The sequence below is a fragment of the Panthera pardus genome, unplaced genomic scaffold (genome assembly GCF_024362965.1).
Source record: "Panthera pardus isolate Hobbes unplaced genomic scaffold, ASM2436296v1 HiC_scaffold_17, whole genome shotgun sequence".
In the NCBI taxonomy this organism is placed as follows: domain Eukaryota; kingdom Metazoa; phylum Chordata; class Mammalia; order Carnivora; family Felidae; genus Panthera; species Panthera pardus.
Window position 1 is genome coordinate 47,578,191 of NW_026526732.1, and position 17,434 is coordinate 47,595,624.

Sequence of the window (17,434 nt, forward strand, 5' to 3'; positions counted from 1 at the left end):
ATTAAGTAAATGACTGAGTGTAGCTTTTGTTAATAAGTCAAGTTAGTTTAAAATTACATTATAAGCTAACGTTTTATAAACTTTTTATTTTTGAAAGTTAAGTCTCATAGCTTATAAATTCCTAACTGCATTGAAAGGAATGATACAGTCAAAAATCATAACAGCCGAAGGAAGCAAAGTGGTTTGGTGAAGGGCAGATAATGGGGGGCATATGGAAAGCTAAGGTAGCTTGTATTGCTTATAAGGTGCCATTCTTAAGGGCTTTGTTGATGGGTGAGCGGGAAAGTAAGTGCAGCTAATGTGATTTGGCATTAATATTCCACTTGATTATTCATTGGTGTTTAATGTATATTGCTCACAACTTGGCAACATGAAGGAGAGAGTGGGGCAAACATAGGCATAGTATTCTAATCCTAACACTCAAATCCAAGTGAATTAGGCCTAAAGATAGATTGACATTCAGAATATTTTCTGTATAGACTTTTAAGCTCTTTAAAAAAATTATCTTTTAAAGTTTGTTTTTTGTTTGTTTATTTATTTATTTATTTATTTATTTATTTATTTATTTATTTATTTCTGAGAGAGGCAGAGAGAGAGAGAGAGAGAGAGAGAGAGAGGGAGAGAGAGAGACAGAGAGAGAGAGATAGAGAGAGAGAGAGAGAGAGAGATCCCAAGCAGGCTCCATGCTCTCAGCACAGAGCCCCACATGGAGCTCTAACTGACAAACCATGAGATCATGACTTGAGCCTAAATCAAGAAGTGAACACATAACTGACTGAGCCACTCAGGCACCCCTAAAAAATATTTTTGATGTTAGGTTTTGAGCTGATGGAAGTAATGGTTGGAAAATGCATGTAGCTTGAAATGAATAATGTATTCTTTACAAGAAAATGCAGTGTCAAGTGTGAGAAAATATATTGAGAACTCAACAAGCTAGTCTGATGCTTGCATACTTCATAAGCCATGTGAATTCACATATGTGGCCTTATTTAGGTCATAAGAATTAGGGACTGGAATTTATCATGTTTGTTATTCTGTTAATATCCTTACTGGTGTTTATATGATAGAGTTTTGTCAAATTCATTATCAGTTGATTCATACACAATGTATATCTATCTATCAATCTATCTATCTATCTATCATGTATCTATCTGCATAGAGAAGGTGAGGAGGTTACAGAGAGTGTGTGAGTACACGAAGAAATAATATATGAGGATTATTTTCATAAGAAATCAAGCAAAATCAGTAACATTGTATAACTTAGATCTTAGTGAATGAATAATCATATCAAATCAAATTATTGGATAATTGTTAAATAAATATGGCTTAATATTGTTCACTTAGCATACTTTTATTAACCATTTCAGATGATAAAATGTAGTTACCAAGATACTACTCTGTCATTCATTTTTCTCATTCAGTCAATCATTTAATGAATAAGTGTATAATGTCCCAACTCTGATAAGTGTTTGGAAAAAATATTCAACTTTTGAAAATAGACTATTGGTAGGGTGGGCAGGCCAGATACTCTCCTTGAGAAAGCAATTTAGGGGTGGCTGAGTTCTGAATCGGAAGAGCTATTAATCTGGTAAAGATGTGGGTGAGCAGGGAAAAGCACATTCTGTTGAGGGCATCAGCATGCACGGAGTTTCTGAGGCAAATGAGAAGAGGAGAGAGGGCCAGTGAATCTGAACTGGAGGAGGGGGATGGTGCCTAACCTGTAAGGTGAGGCTGGGGAATTAGGCTACATATCAGACAATGATATGTAGACTTTGTTACCAATGTTAGTGCTTGTCTAAGAGAAATGCAACTCTATGGAGGATTTCAAAAAGAAGGATTTACAGCTTCTTTTTGCAAACATTGCTTTGGCATGTGAAGACGATAGATTGGAGGAGAAAGTCCAAATGTGTAGACTTAGGGTTAAAGTTGATAGAGTCAAGTATTTTTATTTTTCTTAAAACACACAGAAAGGAAAAAAAAAGGTGCGTGTGTGTGTGTGTGTGTGTGTGTGTGTGTGTAATTATCAAGTGGTGATATGACAATGAGTGATTAATAATAACTGCCAAATAATAATCAGATATGGTCCCAAACCAGAGAGCATGTTAAGAACAACACAGTTATTCTAAGTTTCGGGTAGCATACATACATCTTTAAAAATAAGTGCCAAACCTCTGAAAGGTTAATCCAGTGTTCCCTTGATTCGTAGAACAAAATCCAAGGGTTTGGATGGATCAAAGGTAAAGTAGGGAGAGTCACTGACATGGCACAATTCCAAGTCTGAATGGAGACTGGCAGTAATGGCAAAGGAAGAGCTCACCTTTATCATGGAATAACCTTCCCCTCCTAGTGAGAGACACTGCTAGAGGAAAGATGTTTGAAAGGCTGGCAGAGGGGGCAGAGAGGAGCATGGGATTCCGAGATTATAGCATCACCTCCCAAATCTAAGCATAGCATTGCACCCAACGAAAAAGAACACAGCAAAGTTTTGGAGAGTGATTCAAGATAAGCCGGAACTGAGATGTGAGGTAGCTCCAAGGGAGTCCCTTGACTTTCACTCCAGTTAGTGCTGAATACCACTAGTTGCAATTCAGAAAGGAATAAGTGCAAGACTTGTGCAGAGATGATGCCAACATTAAAATAAATAGAATAAGCATATAAAATAAGCATATAAACACAATCAAAACAGACAGAAAGTGGAAAAAAAGAAAGATAAAAGTAACATCTGACAAGTTTTAGCTCTGGAATCAGAAGCTGTACCGAATTCAATTCTCTACATTATTGTAGTATTTTGAAAACATGTATGCTTGTATTTGTTTTATGAGAGCTAAAAAAAAAAAAAAAGAATTTGAAGAAGAGAACAGGACATCTTAAAAGAACCAAAGTGAACTTACATAGCTCAGGAAGAAATGAAAGAGAAAAAAACCCATAAAATTACAGGAAAATATAGAGGTAGTAAAAAGTAGAATGAACCTGGCTGAAAGTCCAGTGATAACAGAAATTAGACAACTGAGAAAAACCACACAAAAAAGGAAACAAATAAATTGGATAAGTAGTGTTTGAAGATGTAGTATTTCTGCAAGATATACAAAAGAAATCAACAGACATATAATTTGTGTTCCCAAGAAGGAAATATAGCATATAGAAAATGGTATTTCAATGGATGATAAAATTACCTTTTAATGAAGGTGATTCAGATCCCACAAAATTTGATTCGGAAAAGGCAATACCAAGGCACACGTTGTGAGATTTAGAACTTAAAGATGAATGATAATAATAAAAAACACATAGGCAGAAAGCCTACTTTTTTTTCATACTTCATACGATGCCAGGAGACAATGTTAGCAACCTAAGAAGATCATACTCAGCTTAGGTTTCTTCCAAAGCATAATTCTCAGATTCATTAACCTCAGGAAAGATGTCTTTCTCTTGAGTCCTTATCAAAAGATACATTACTTGATCACAAAATAAAGTCAACTGAGGGATATTTATAATGAAATTAAAGAGATAAGGAAGGTATATGACAAGATAAAGAATAGGCTGAGATTGGACCTATTCAAATAAATATTTAAGACACTACTTTTTTGCTTTACTTTCCTCTAAGTTAAATGTAAATACTTCAGATATCATCTGACTCTGGGGTAGTGATTATCAAACTTCAGAATATGATGACTCCTTTTGACTGGCAAAAGTATTTTGAGAATGCTCTTTTTTTTTCTCCCTGGAAGCCCACATTACAGCAAATATTATTATGGTTGTTATTCTTATTGTTATCATTATTGCTATTCACATGGTAATCACTGCTCCAGAGTGTAGACATTAGTGTTCTCTAGAGTTTAGAACAAAAGTGAATAATCTTTTATAAAGAGTCTGGTAGTAAATATTTTAGGCTCTGTGGGCCTTGGAGTCTTCATTGTAACTGCTCAGTTCTGTCACTGTGGCAAGAAAACAGCCATAGACAATACATAAATGACTATGGTACAATGAAACTTTATTATGAACACTGGAATGTCATTTCTGTATAATAGTCATATCATGGAATATTTTTCTTATTTTGTTTTTTTAGCCAATTAAAAGTGTAGAAACCATTATTAGCCCATGACTGTTTGTGGCAATGAGCTGGATTGGACATGCAGACCCTACTTGGCCAACCCGTGGTCTATACATGTTACTTTCTGGATTTCTTATTAGATGTCTTCACAAAAATTGGTCTTCTATCATCTTAGCAGCTAAGCTATTTATGTTACAGTCTTTGATAGTCGTGGATAAAATCATAGAAAATTTTTGACATAACAATTGTCCAAGGATGTAGAGAACCATAGAACCTTAACTGAAAGCATAGAGCACAAGTCTGCTAGAGTTTTTAAAAAATGTTTATTTATTTATTTTGAGAGAGAGAGAACAAGCAAATGGGGAAAGAGCAGAGAGAGAGGAGAGAGAATCCCAAGCAGGCTCTATGCTGTCAGCATAAAGCCTGATAGGGGCTCCATCCCACAACCGTGAGATCATACCCTGAGCCCATATCAAGAGTCAGACGCCTAACCAACTGAGCCATGCCGGTTCTCCTCTGCTAGGATTTTAAAGCAAACAGCATAATACACTGTAGTTCTCCCCAGCCAATGCAAATGAAGATTTCATTCTTTTTGATGACTGAGGAGTAACATTCCATACACCTCTTCTTTAACCATTCATCAGTCAATGGACATTTAGGCTCTTTCCATAAGTCAGCTATTGTTGATAATGCTGTTAATGGCTGTATGTGCCCCTTTCAATCAGTATTTTTGTATCCTTGAGAGGAAGTACCTAATAGTGCAATCGCTGGGTCTTAAGGTGGTTCTATTTTTAACTTTTTGAGGAACCACCATACTGTTTTCCAGAGTAGCTGCACCAGTTTGCACTCCCATCAACAGTGTAAGGGTGTTCCCCTTTTTCTGCATCCTCACCAACATCTGTTTTTTCCTTTGTTGTGAATTTTGGTCATTCTGACAGGTGTGAGGTGGTATCTTGATGTAGTTTTTATTTGTAATTCCCTGATGATTACTGATGTTGAGTATACTTTCATGCTTTGGTTAGTCACCTATATGAGGGGTGCTGGAAGGAAGGTAGAAGGGGTGTGGGCTAAATAGGTGATGGGTACTAACGGGGGCACTTCTTGTATATGTAAGTGATGAATCACTAAATTCTACTCCTAAAACTAACATACTATATTTTAACTAACTGGAATTTAAAGAAACCCTTGGAAATTAAAAAAAATAAATAAAGGGTTTTAAACAGGTAAAAAAACTGAAATTTAAAATGGAAATGTAAACAGAGAAAAACATGAATAATAAATATCGATTATAGACAAAAAAGTATTTCTATAAAAGTGACAAACACAGGAAAAACAAAAACAGAAACAAACAACAAAAAAGTTTTATACACATTTATGACTCCAACATGCATTAGCTTGTAATTTTCGTAGGTGGCTTAATTGAATATTTCAATATGTATGGGAAAAGAATGCCAAAGAGAGAATTACTTGGATACACTGCTTCAATTAGTCACAGAACTTTATGTGGTTGTTATGTAAGTCCAGCAGGTAACATTTGGCAGGAAAAACATTTCAAAATCAACTTTTTTGCCCTAGATTTTTTTTAATGTTTGTTTATTTTAAGAGAGGGAGGGAGAGAGTGAGAGTGGGTAATTGGCAGAGAGAGAGAGAGAGAGAGAGAGAGAAAGAATCTCAAGCAGGCTAACTACTATCAGTGCATAGCCTGAGGCAGGGATCAAACACAAAACTGTGCTATCCTGATCTGAGCTGAAATCAAGATATTAAGCTTGAAAACAGACACTTAACCAACTGACCAACTGAGCCACCCAGGTGATCCATGCCCTAGATTAAAAAAAAAAATTTTTTTTTAATGCTTATTCATTTTGGAGAGAGAGAATGACAGAGCATGAGTGGGGGAGGGGCAGAGAGAGAGGGAGACACAGAATCCAAAGCAGGCTCCAGGCTCTGAGCTGTCAGCACAGAGCCCCACGTAGGGCTCGAACCCACAAACTGTGAGATCATGACCTGAGCTGAAGTCGGACACCTAATTGACTGAGCCACCCAGGCGCCCCAGCATGCCCTACCTAGATTTTTTGATGCAAAGAAGATAAAACTCTCTGTGTGTGGTGGAGAAGCGGTGGGGGGCGGGGGTAGGGGGGTGGAGGGGGTGGGGGGGCGGGGGGGGTCTATGTAAATGTATGTGTGTGTGTGTGTATGTGTGTTTTCCTTTTCAAATGTTAAGCGATAGGTTTTAAACTCAGAACTATGATAGAAAGTTTAGTTAAAAAGTGATTTCAATTTATCTTTTCCACATCTTTGTTATTTCCAGTTAGATCCTTTTTACTCTGGCTCACCATCTCTTGCCTTAAACAAATGCTTATTTGACTTAAATGTTAGCTAATGATAGTGGAGGTCTGCCATTAACTTTTTCAAAGATCAAAATGTAATGGTACATTTAGTATTGAATATGACTATAAATGAGGAAGATACATACATTCTAAAATATTGGAATCAATTTTTCCAGGATTTTAAAATCTTCATATGGTCTAAAAAGCTTGTGTTTTACTTAAAGATGGTGGGTTGAATTTCTAAAAATTATCATAATTATCCTTTCTCCAAAAAATATATATAATAATTGCAGGTAAGCTCTATCGTCTAAATGATTCCCCTTTTTTTGAATTTAAAATGTCAGAAAATAATAAAAGTTTTATACAATTAATTGTCATTTCACTTTTTGTCTCTTTTTTCCCCCATGTTCATCTGTGTTATACTAAGCAAAGTAAGTCTGTCAGAGAAAGACAGATACCCTATGATTTCACTCATATGTGGAATTTAAGAAACAAAACAAAATTGTCTGAAACTTTTATTATTTTCTGATTTGTATGAAAAATACTCGCTATAATATTCACTCCGTCATAAAGTGGAGAGAAACATAGGGAAGAAAATAAAGGTTAGTCATAACTTACAACCAAGAAATAACCATTATAAACTGTCATAGATTTCATCCATAAATTTATTGAATTCCAGGATTATATTGAAACCAAGCCTCCAATTATCAATTGTGATATTGGATCGCTTTACATTGCCTTGAACTACTTATTTAGAGTCTCAAAAGGTAAGACACGAAATAACATTTCACATTTCCCATATTTTACTAATGTCATCCCAAGATGGTAAATTTAGATGAAATGATGCTCATAGTATAATTCTGTCTCAGCTCTGATAACTTGTATCCCAAGCATCTATGCATCACTATTTTTATTTAAAGTATTATAACATATGTGCAAAATAAAATATTTTATTATGTAAACAAGAACAAGAATTAACTAACAATGTATTCCTTCTTAATATTTTTCTTTTTTACATTACACTGCATTTTTATTAATAGGATTGTGTAAGTATCCATTCAGATCTCAAAACACCATTATATCCTATTTGCTTCAGTGTCTGTTATCCTGAAATTCTGCTCAGATTCTATCTTGCTGTTTTCACTTTAGATGGTACTTAATGGTGCTGTTGTCTAAAGATTAGAATATGTTGATTGAAACAATTTTTCTTCCATGTGGTAATTATTTCTATAGGTATTGACGAGATATTGGCATTGTTTGAGTCATAACATTACACACAAAATAAAATGAAGATGTTCTCAGGTCTCAATCTTCTCACCTATGGGTTGTCCCACTCTTGTTCAGATCTTCGATCCTGTCATTTTTAGAAACTTCCATTCTTCTGAAAAATTATTTTCAAGTATCAGTCTATGAATAACATCTTCTGTACGCCAGATCACTTACTCTGGCTTGCAGAATACTGCAGTTAGTTAACTTGAAGGCATCCTCACATTTTACACCATTTATAAAAGTCCTTAGTCCATGGTTAATTTTATCACTTGCCAATAGGCTCTAAACTGCCTTTTCTTCTTCTAATCATTTCATTTAATTATTTATTTTATAAAACTGAATAGAACGTGTTGTTGTTGTTGTTGTTGTTTGTTTGTTTGTTTAAGTAGTGTTCATGGCCAGCAGGGAGCCAAACACAGGGCTTGTGCTCAGGACCCTGAGATCAAGATCTAAGCTGAGATCAAGTGTTAGAGGCTTAACTGAATGAGCTACCCAGGTGCCCCTAGAATGTGCTTTTTAAGAAATGTAAAATACACTTTGTCATCTCAATGTTTAAAACATTTAATATTGTTCTAGCTTACTTGGAATAAAATTCAAACTTCTTTCACTTCTTATAAAGTGATGCATGATTTAGTCTTATACCATTCTAATTCCTAACTCAGCATATTCCAGCATTTCTAACTATTCTTCTATTTCTTGAAACATCCAAACTCATTATATACCAGATATGGTCCCAGCTGGGACTTTACATGATTGCTTGTTCCTTATTGTTCAGATCTGAAGTTAAACGTCACTCAATATAAAGTAGCTATAAATCTCTTTCTATCTCATTGTTTTACCTAATTTTCTTTTTTTCAGCTTTATTGAGGTATAATTGACAAAATCATAATATATTTAAAGTGTACATCCATTAATACATCCATCACCTCACGTGGCTACTTTTTTTAATGTTTCAAGTTTTATTTAAATTCCAGTTAGTTAACATATAGTGTGATATTAGTTTCAGGAGTAGAATTTTTAGTGATTCATCACTTGCATATAACACCCAGTGCTCATTACAAGTGCCCCCTTAATACCCATCACCCATTTAGCCCACCCCCCTGCCCACCTCACCTCCAGCCACACCTCAGTTTGTTCTCTGAGACTCTCATAAAAGACTCTCTTTTATGGTTGGCCTCCTTCTCCCCCCACCATGTTCATCCATTTTGTTTCCTAAATTTGACTTATAAGTGAAATCATATGGCATTTGTCTTTCTCTGACTTATTTCACTTAGCATTATACACTCTAGCTCCATCCACATTATTGCAAATGGTAAGATTACATTCTTTTTTATGGCTGAGTCTCTTCTTTATCCATTCACCAGTTTATGGACATTTGGGCTCTTTCCATAATTTGGCTATATTGATGATGTGGCTATAAACAAGAGGGTGCCTGTGTCCCTTTGAATCACTATCCTTTGGATAAATTGTATCCTTTGGGTAAACACCTAGCAGTGAAATTGCTAGGTCTTAAGGTGGTTCTATTTTTACCTTCTGAGGGACCTCCATACTGTTTTGCAGAGTAGCTGCACCAGTATGCAGTCCCATCAACAGTGTAGGAGGGTTCCCTTTTTCTGCATTCTCACCAACATCTGTTGTTTCCTGTATTGTTAATTTTAGCCATTCTGACCGAATTGATGTGATATCTCACTGTAGCTTTGATTTGTATTTCCCTGATGAGGAGCCACTCTGACTGGTTTGAGGTGGTATCTCAATGTGGCTTTGATTTGTATTTCCCTGATGATGAGCTATGTTGAGCATCTTTTCATGTGTCTGTTAGCCATCTCTAAGTCTTCTTTGGAAAAATGTCTATTTATGTCTTCTTCTGATGTCTTCACTTTTTTTTTTTGGGTGTTGAGTTTGGTAAGTTCTTCATAGATTTTGGACCTAACCCTTTATCAGATATCTTATTTGCGAATATCTTCTCCCATTCAAAGATTGTCTTTTAGCTTTGTTGATTGTTTCCATCACTGTGCAGAAGCTTTTATCTTGAAAAATTATCTTGATGAATTTAGGATCTTGATGGTTTCCTGTCTCACATTTAGGCCTTTCATCCATTTTGAGTTTATTTTTGTGTATGGTGTAAGAAAGTGGTCCAGTTTATTCTTGTGTATGTTTCTGTCCAGTTTTTCCAACACCATTTGTTGAAGGGACTTTTATCCATTGGATATTCTTTCCAGCTATGTCAAAGATTACTTGACCATACAGTTGTGGGTCCATTTCTGGGATTTCTATTCTGTTCCATTGATCTTTGTGTCTGGTTTTGTGCCAGTACCGTACTGTCTTGATGACAACAGCTTTGCAATACCGCTTGAAGTCTGGAATTGTGATGCCTCCAGCTTTGCTTTTCTTTCTCAAGATTGATTTGGCTATTTGGGGTCTTTTGTGGTTCTTCACAAATTTTAGGATTGTTTGTTCTAGCTCTGTGAAAAATTCTGGTGGAATTTTGATAGACATTTCATTGAATGTGAAGATTGCTTTGGGTAGTATAGACATTTTAATAACATTTGTTCTTCCAGTCCATGAGCATGGAGTGTTTTTCCATTACTTTAAAAAAATTTTTTTTAATGTTTATTTATTTGTGAGAAAAAGAGAGTGGGAGAGAAAGAAAGAGAGAGAGACAGAGAGAGACAGAATGTGAGCAGGGGAGGGACAGAGAGAGAGGGAGACACAGAATCTGAAGCAGGCTCCAGGCCCCCAGCTGTCAACACAGACCCTGATATGGGGCTTGAACTCACAAGGCGTGAAATCATGACCTAAACCGAAGTCAGATGCCCAACCGAGTCACCCAGGTGCCTCTCCATTTCTTGTGTCATTTTAATTTTTTTCATAAGTGTTCTATAGTTTTCAGAGTACAGACCTTTTACCTCTTTGTTTAGGTTTATTCCTAGGGATCTTATTGTATTTGGTGCAATTGTAAATGGGATCAATTCCTTGATTTCTATTTCTGCTGCTACATTATAGGTGTATAGAAATGCAACAGATTCCTATACATTGATTTTGTATCTTGTGACTTTACTGAATTTGTGTATCAGTTCCAGCAATTTTTTGGTGAAGCATCTTGGGTTTTCTACATACAGTATCATATCATCTGCAAACAGTGGAAATTTGACTTCTTCCTTACTGATTTGGATGCCTCTTATTTCTTTTTTTATTGCTGGAACTAGGACTTCCAGTATATGTTAAATATAGTGAGGGTGGACATCCCTGTCTTATTCCTGACCTCAGAGGAAAAACTCTCAGTTTTCCCACTGAGGATAATATTAACTGTGGGTCTTTCATATATGGCCTTTATGATGTTGAGGTATGTTTCCTCTATCCCTACTTTGTTGAGAGCTTTTATCAAGAATGGATAGTTGGGGTGCCTGAGTGGCTCAGTTGGTTAAGCATCTAACTTCGGCTCAGGTCATGATTTTGCAGTTTGTGGGTTTGAGTCCCACATCGGGCTCTGTGTTGACAGCTCAGAGCCTGGAGCCTGCTTTGGCTTCTGTGTTTCCCTCTCTCTCTTCCCCTCCCCCACTCATGCTCTGTCTCTCACTCTCAAAAATAAATAAACATTAAAGAAAAATTTAAAAAAGAGTGGATGGTGTGTTTTGTCAAATGCTTTTTTTGCATCTGTTGAGGGGACCACATGGTTGTTATTTCTTTTATTAATGTGGTGTATCATGTAGATTAATTTGCAAATATTGAACCACCCATGCAGCCCAGGAATAAATCTCACTTGATCATGGTGAATGATTCTTTTAATGTACTATTGGATTTCATTTGCTAGTGTCTTGTTGAGAATTTTTGCACTTGTGTTCATCAGGAATATTGGCCTAGAGTTCTTTTTAGTGTGGTCTTTGTCTGGTTTTGGAATCAAGGCAATGCTGGCTTTCTAGAATGAGTTTGAAAGTTTTCCATCTATTTCCATTTTTTGGAACAGTTTGAGAAGAATAAGTATTAACTCTTTTTTAAATGTTTGGTAGCATTCCCTTGGGAAGCCATTTGGCCCTGGACTTTGGGGTGTTTGGAGATTTTGTTCACTGATTAAAATTTTTTGCTGGTTATTGATCTGTTCAAATTTTCTATTTCCTACTGTTTCACTTTTAGTAATTTATATGTTTCTAGAAATTTATCTATTCCTTCAGGTTTGCCCAGTTTGTAGGCATGTAATTTTTCATAATATTCTCTTATAATTGTTTGTATTTCTCTGGTGTTGTTTGTGATCTCTCCTCTCTCATTTGTGATTTTATTTGTTTGGGTCCTTCTTTTCTTTTTGAGAAGTCTGGCCAGGTGTTTATTACATTTATTAATTAATTCAAAAAACTAGCTCCTGATTTTATTGATCTGTTCTATTGGGTTTGCGTGTTTGTTTTTTAGTTCCTATATCATTTATTTCTGCTCTAATATTTATTATTTCCCTTCTGCTGGATGTAGACTTCATTTGCTCTTCTTTTTCTAGTTCCTTTAGGTGTAAGTTTAGGTTGTGTAGTTGAGATTTTTCTTGCTTTTTGCAGCAGGCCTTCATTGTTATATATTACCCTCCTGTGACTGCTTTTGCTAGATCCCAAAGGCTTTGGACTGTCATGTTTTCATTTTCATTTGATTCCATGTGTTTTTTTAATTTCTTTAATTTCCTGGTTAACCCATTCATTTTTTTAGCAGGATATTTTTAAATTTCCATATGTTTGTGGTCTTCTCAAATTTTTTTTTGTGGTTGACTTCAAGTTTCATGGCATTGTGGTAATATGCATCGTATGCATGGTATGATCTCAATCTTTTATATTTGCTGAGGCCTGATTTGTGACTTAGTATATAATCTGTTCTGGAGAATGTTCCATGAATACTCAAAAACAACGCATATTCTACTGCTTTAGTATGAAATGTTCTGAATGTATCTGTTAAGTCTATCTGTTCCCATGTGTCATTCAAAATCATTCTTTCCTTGTTGATGTTCTGCTTAGCTGATCTTTCCTGATCTTAGCCGATTGTTGTAAATGGTGTGTTAAAGTCTCCTACTATTATTGGATTATTGTCAATGAATTTCTTCATGATTGTTATTAGTTGATTTATCTATTTGGGTGCTTATAAGTTGGGAACATAAATACTTATAATTATTAGATCTTCTTGTTGGATAGACCCCTTTATTGTGATATAGCTCATGTCTTCATCTCTTATTACAGTCTTTGGTTTAAAATATAGTTTGTCTGATAAAAGTATAGCTACTCCAGCTTTCTTTTGATGTGCATTAGCATGATAGATGGTTCTCCACTTCTCACTTTCAACCTGCAGATGTCTTTAGGTTTAAAATAAGTGTCTTATATGCAGTCTATGGATGGGTCTTGTTTTTTTTATCCATTCTGATATGTCTTTTGATTGGAGCATTTAGTCTATTTACATTCAGCATGATTATTGATAGATATTAATTTAGTGCCATTGTATTGCCTGTTAAATCATTGCTTCTCATGATTTTCTCTGTTCCATTCTAGTCTTTGTTGCTTTTTGTCTTTCTTTCTCACTCAAAGTCTTCTTTAATATTTCTTGCAAGGCTCGTTCAGTGGGCACAAACTTATTTAGTTTTTGTTTATCTGGGAAACTTTTTATCTCTCCTATTCTGAATGACAGCCTTGCTGAAAAAATATTCTTGCATGCATATTTTTCCCATTCAGCACACTGAAAACATCACGCCATTCCCTTCTAGCCTGAAAAGTTCCCATGGAGAGGTTTGCTGCTAGCCATATTTGTCTTCCCATGTAAGTTAGGGATTTGTTTGCCCTTGAGGTTTTTAGATTTTGTCCTTGTCTCTGTATTTTGCAAATTTTACTATGATATGTCTTGGTGTTGGCCTGCTTTTGTTGATCTTAATGGGGGTTCTCTGTGCTTCCTGGATATAAGTGTCTGTTTCCTTCCACAGATTAGGGAAATTTTCAGCTATAATTTGGTCAAATAAACCTTTGGACCTCTTTTCCCTCTCTTCTTTTTCTGGGACTCCTATGATACTAGTGTTATTATGCTTTGTTGGGCCACTGAGTTCCCTAAGTCTACATTCATGATCTAAAATTTTTCTTTCCATCTTCTTTTCAGCTTCATTATTTTTCATAATTTTATCTTCAATATCACTTACTTCCTCCTCTGTTTCTTTCATACTTGTTGTCATTACCACCAGTTGGTTTTAAATCTTGCTTATGTATTTTTCATTTAGGCCTGACTAGTTTTTAGGTCTTTTATCTCTGTGGTAAGGGATCCCTGGTGTCTTTTATGCTTTTCTCAAGCCCAGCTAGTATATTTATGAAAGTTGTTTCAAATTCTGGATCAGGCATATTATTTCTATCTGTTTCAATTAGATTCTTTGCCATGGCCTTTTCTTGTTCTTTCTTTTGGGATGAATTTTCTTCCATCCTAACCCTCCCCCACCTTTCTTTCTTCCTTTCTTTCTTTCTTGCTTTCTTTATTTCTATCTTTCCTTTTTTATTTCTTTCTTATTCTCTCTTTGAGAACACAAATTCTAATATCTTAGCACATTTTAATTATATTAGAATTAATATATTATTAATTAATTATCAATTAGAATAACCATGTTATATATTAAATCTTCAGAACTTATTTATCTTATAACTGAAATTTTTCCCCTTTACCAGTGTCTTCCTATTTTCTTCACTTTCCAGTCCTTGGCAATTACCATTCCACTCTCTATTTTTTATGACTTTGACTTTTTCTTAGATTCCACATATAAGTGTTACCAGTATGTCTTTGTCTGGATTATATCACTTAGCATACTGCTTCCAAGTTCATTGACATTGTTAGGAATGATAATATTTCCTTCTTTTTAAAGGATGAATAATATTCTATTCTGTGTGTGCATATGCACATACACCACATTTTCTTTATCTGTTCATTCATTGATGGACTCTAGGTTGTTTCCATATTTTGCCTATTGTGAATACTGCTGCAACAAAAATAGGAGTACAGATATCTCTTTGAGATAGTAATTTCATTTCCTTTAGATGTGTATCCAGAAAAGGGTTGTGGATTATGTGGTATTTCTAATTTTAGTTTCTTGAGGAACTGCCATACTCTTTTCCATATTGGCTGTACCAGTTTATATTGGCACTGACAGGGCACCAAGGTTTTCTTTTGACCACATCCTTACCAACATATGCTGCCTTCTGTCTTTTTGACCATTTTAACAGGTGTGGCTTTGACTTTCATTTCCTTTATGACTTGTGATGCTGAGCACCTTTTCATGTACGTGTTTGCCATTTATGTGTCTTCTTTAAAAAAAGTCTTTATCCAGGTTCTTTGCCCAATTTTTACATGAGTTATTTGTTTTATGCTATTGAGTTGTATGAGTTATTTATATATTTTCTATATTAACTCCTTATGAGATATTTTCTCCCATACTGTCGTTTGTCTTTTCATTTAATTGATGATTTCCTTTGCTGTGCAGAAGCTTTTTAGCTTGATGTAGTCTCACGTGTTTGTTTGTGCCTTAGTTTCCTTTGCTTTTCATGTCAACTCCAAAAGCAATGCAAAACAAAACAAAACAAACAAAACAAAACAAAACAAAACAAAACAAAAAACAGCTTCCCTGATCTCTGGGAGGACTGTAGGCATCCCTCAGTGCCTATTAAATTAGAAGCTTTTCCCTCAGGCAGAGCTTTTAAAGTATGCAGATAAATCCCTTTTTGTGAGGACTGGATGAGAGGTAGTTTTGCCTGTTCCCTCTGTGCTGAACCCCGAAGCAATAGTCACATTATCGTGTGCCTGTTAAGAGCTGCTTCTTTGTTTGCTATAATCTTGTGAGTCTTGTGGAGACAAACCCCTTTGGCTTTTAGAACTATTTTGGAGGTACATCCTTCTGGTGGGAGTCATAAAAGTTAGGCCGATATATATATGTATATATATATGTGTATATATATATGTATATATATATACATATATATATATATCGACATATATATATGTATATATATATATATATATATATATATATATATATATATATCGATATATATATATATATAGGGTCCAAACCTTTTGTTCTTCAGGGAGAAGCTGGAAGGTAGGGGTTCCTTCCTGATTCATACTGTGCCAGGGGTAGGGTTTATGATAAGAGTGTTCTCACCTTTTCTGTTTGTTTTGATGTGGGCATTTTCTAATTTGCCTGATATATGGGAGACACTCATCTAGTTTCTGGATCTCTTTCTGAGGAAATTGGTCTTGTGTAGCTATACTTTTGGTGTACCTGTGAGAGAAGGGGTGGTCAAGAGTCCCCTATGTCACATCTTGGTATACTCTGACTCATTGATTATTTTTATCTCTAACCCACTAGAATATAGATACCATGACAGCAGAGACCTTACCTATCTTATTCACTGCTGAATCCTAGTGCTTAGAATGATATTGGCACACAGTAAACAGTTAAAAGTACTTCTTGACTGATTGACTTAACCAAATTCAAAGGGAAGAAAATGTGTCATCTAATACCCTAGTTCAAATACATATTTTGTTGGTTCAAAAAAACTTGACATATGGGAAATATGTTGCTTCTTCTAATATGAATATAAAGCATTGGGTCACAGTGCTTCTAATTTTAGATATGGCACTTTCTTATAGGGCAAATATTTTCAAATTTGTTTTCTTAGGCTTTGCCATTTCCAAATGTTTGTAAATGATTCTGTCTTATAATCCAAGGAACTGTCATCTTTTAGTAACTTAGATTTTTAACATATCTTGTTCTTAAGTGACATCTTTTGGAGGGAATTGTTGTACTTTTTTACCAACTATTTATATTAAATAAATCTATTTTAAACTATTTTTAAAATTTCATATGATAATTTAGTTGTATAATGTTTTAGTCAGCTTGGGCTGTCATAACAACAACAACAACAACAACAACAACAACAGACATGGACTTGGTGGTTTAAACAACAAAAACTGATTTGCTCACAGTTGTGAAAGAGAGAAAGTTCAAGATCAAGGTGCCAGCAGGGCTAGGGTCTGATGAGGCCTCTCCTTGGGTTGCAGATAGCTGCTTTCTTGCTGTGTCCTCATATGGCTTTTCCTTGTTGTGTACAAACACACAATGCACACACACACACACACACACACACACACACACCTTTCTCTTTCTCTTCTTATAAAGATACCAATCCTATCAGATTAGGACCCCACTCTTATAACTTTATTTAATCATAATTATCTCCAAAAAGCACTATTTCTAAATATAACGACATTGAGGGTTAGAGCTTTAACATATGAATATTGTGTGAGGGGGCACCATTCAGTCTATAGATACAGATAATTAAAAAAAATAGATATTAATGTCTTAAAGTGTAACAGCCCCAGAGTTTCTGGCTTTGCTGTGTGAAAATGCAAACAGACACAACCTACCATCCATCAATCACAGTGTCAAGAGGAAACGTCTGTGACTGGTGAACCCTCATGGCTCTAGATACATGAATCTAATCCATGCAATTGAGAAAGTAAACATTTTCTAATCAGGCATTCAGAAATTTGAGAACATATAGACAGTTTATTCTACTTTTTACTTTTTGTGGTATGTAAAGAGACAGAAAATTTTGCATGAAAGGGGCATATTTTTTAATGAGAGCTAAAAGCCTGTTTTTATGCAGATAATGTATTCACAATCTACAAAATTATAGTTCTTCTTAAAAAGTATATTTCTCAACAGTGGACTTGGGGTTTTGTATATGTATGTGATTGTGACTCATGACATTGATAAATTTTCAATAAAAATAGAGAAAAT